The sequence below is a fragment of the Sinocyclocheilus anshuiensis genome, unplaced genomic scaffold (assembly GCF_001515605.1).
Source record: "Sinocyclocheilus anshuiensis isolate Anshui unplaced genomic scaffold, SAMN03320099.WGS_v1.1 scaffold154, whole genome shotgun sequence".
Lineage (NCBI taxonomy): Eukaryota > Metazoa > Chordata > Actinopteri > Cypriniformes > Cyprinidae > Sinocyclocheilus > Sinocyclocheilus anshuiensis.
Window position 1 is genome coordinate 2,777,440 of NW_015546101.1, and position 3,158 is coordinate 2,780,597.

Genomic DNA, 3,158 nt, shown 5'->3' on the forward strand with positions numbered 1-3,158 from the left:
GCAAACTTTTTCTCTGTATTTCCGTCACTGTGTTTATTGATAGTGACAATATAGCACTGATCTGACTGAGCATCTGACAACTGAGCCCAAACTCTTTCACACTAGGCCTGGGCCCGTATTGTTGAGCCCTGTATTTGCTTAGTTTATAAATGTTAGTGGACAAATTGTACCTTGAGTTGGTAATTTTACAGTGTATGTATTTATAATTTTCTTCATTATTTTTCTTAATCTTAATTACATTCTAACTCTTTCTTTCCCCCGAACACAGCAAGGACATCAGTACACTCCAGTGAAAGCAAGAGGTTATTTAAATGAAGTGAGATTTTAAACTTTTCAAACAGAAAGTGGTCCACATTGCTGTGTTCTTTTAGAATCATTCTGTAAAAACTGATGTCAAAATGTGAAAGACATCAGTATATCTATATCCAGTTAGTTTGAAGAGAACTCACTGCCAATGAGTAAGACATGTTTTAATTGAGTTTTTAAATCTACAGGTTCAGAAACCAGATTGACAAGTAGCAATACTTCCTAAGAAGCTTTGTTGCAAATGTTGTTGAACGTTTCTGTAATTCTCTCAAATAGATTCTAAAATAGATTCTACTAAAATGGTACATTTAACACAGTATACATTTTCGCAAATAAAACCATCTGTCTTTATATATATATATATATACAGTGGGTACGGAAAGTATTCAGACCCCCTTCAATTTTTCACTCTTTGTTATATTGCAGCCATTTGCTAAAATCATTTAAGTTAATTTTTTTTCCTCATGAATGTACACACAGCACCCCATATTGACAGAAAAACACAGAATTGTTGACATTTTTGCAGATTTATTAAAAAAGAAAAACTGAAATATCACATGGTCCTAAGTATTCAGACCCTTTGCTGTGACACTCATATATTTAACTCAGGTGCTGTCCATTTCTTCTGATCATCCTTGAGATGGTTCTACACCTTCATTTGAGTCCAGCTGTGTTTGATTATACTGATTGGACTTGATCCACAAGGCTACACTTCTCTAGATTGAGTAATTCACTCTACACTGAAGAGAAGCTCACAGATTAATGTATTTATATTTTAAGAATCAATGTTGACGCTAAATCTGTCACCAAGCATTTGTTTGTAAATATTACAGTAATATATCCTATATTATACTGTGTAGATAAACTTTGCTTAGATACATTTTCCTCCCATCCTTAGCTACTGCACAATCTGCATTTGTTAGGTGGATTAAGAGACATTATTAATGAATGCAAACGGCATGATGTTGATGGTGAATATTAAATATACCTCAGTTCCACGTGTGCATTTGAAAAAGTAGAATAAAAACTCTTTTATGAAAATAAACTATAGGCATGATTCCAGTTACACAGTGAGCTAAATATAACTAAATTCTGTTGAGAGGATTGCTTCTAACAAATGACCAGTATTGTTGCTAACAAATTGCAGTTATGAGCTTGTCAGAAAGGCTGCGTTTCAAATGAACTCTCTATGATAACCTGCTATTTATTTAACCAACTAAATGTTTTTAGGGGGACTTCTAAGGATTTCAGTAAAGACAAATTAAGTATAAGAAAAATAAATGAACCATTTAAATAACTTCTTTGTATTTGTCTTTTTATTTTTTTTATGTATTGTGTTATATCTTTAAGACTTTGCATGCATGTCATATGTGTCAAATGAAATGTTCCCAAGGTTTGATTTGTTGATTTTGTTTTTATGTTTTTCTTTTGTTATATCCATGTTGACTAATAGGAAACTACACTCAAAAAAAAATGCTGGGTTGTTTCAAACCAATTTTGGGTCAAATATGGACTAACCCAGCTGTTGGGTTAAATTTTTTACATTATTTTTAACCCAAAGGTTGGGTTAGTCCATATTTGACCCAAAATTGAGTTGAAACAACCCAGCATTTTTTAGAGTGTAAGTGCACGTGTGACCCGTGAGTGAGTGTAAGGGTGCAAGGGGGTGTGCTTTCTCTGTTGAGTGCATGCTCTGCTGCTGAGCTTTGATCTTTTCAGACACTATGGCAGCCTAGTTACCTATTAGGGTCAGTCGCCATAGCAACACAAGTATGTGATCTGCTTTCAAGGGCAGCTCATTTCTCCCATGCCTCCCTGCTGCCTGGTTACATTTGTATGTGCTATTTGGGTCCGCAATTCACCAGACACGTTCACACATCAGAACAGTTCTTCACATAATTATCACTGATGCTATTCTATGTCAGTAATGGTATTATTGCAGTCTGTTGCATCTGCCTACATAGATCTAATGCTGTTCATGAAGTACATAAACAAAAACGGACCCTTTGAAAACTGGTGTATTTACAGTGATAATTACCTCACCAGTAATTACATACCTGTGTTTATGTGTGTGCATGAAATCACAACCCTGGTTATTCACCTTCACCATCTGTGGTTATCAAAAAATTACCATCTACACAACCTCACGCAAAAGACAAATGAAAATTTGTAAAAAAAAAAAAAAAAAAAAATGTAAAATTTGGAGGATGGCCCAAGTCAAGGTAAGGAGACAAATGGTAACACTTCTGACTGGAGAGCAGTGCAAGAATGGGTTTTAACCTGCAGGAACAGCAAAGCCTCATTCATACTGGTTCATACTGGTGCAGATTTAGAAAACCGATTTTTTAAAACTGTGTGTGTGTGTGTGTGTTTGTGTGCCTGGTATTCCCTACATTGTAGGGACCAAACAAGTATAGTAATACCACAAATTTTTGACCTTGTGGGGGCTTTTTTTTTGTCCCCATGATAAAAACAGCTTATAAATAATAAAGAATGTTTTTTTTTTTAATTCTAAAATTACTAATAGTTTTCTGTGAGGGGTACATTTAGGGTGAGGGTTAGGGGATATAATATACAGTTTGTACTGTAAAATTTATTATGTCTATGGGAAGTCCCCATAATGCATTGATTTTTTATTTTTTTTTAAAGTGGCAGTAAAGATTTGTATATTATCACAACAAATATGTCCAATAAATGTTTTTGAACTGTCTATTCTAAGAAATGCATCAGGGCTTCCACAAAGATATAGGCAGCAGACACACACACACACACACACACACACACACACACATACGCACGCACGCACACACACACAGACAGACAGACAGACAGACAGATAGATAGATAGATAG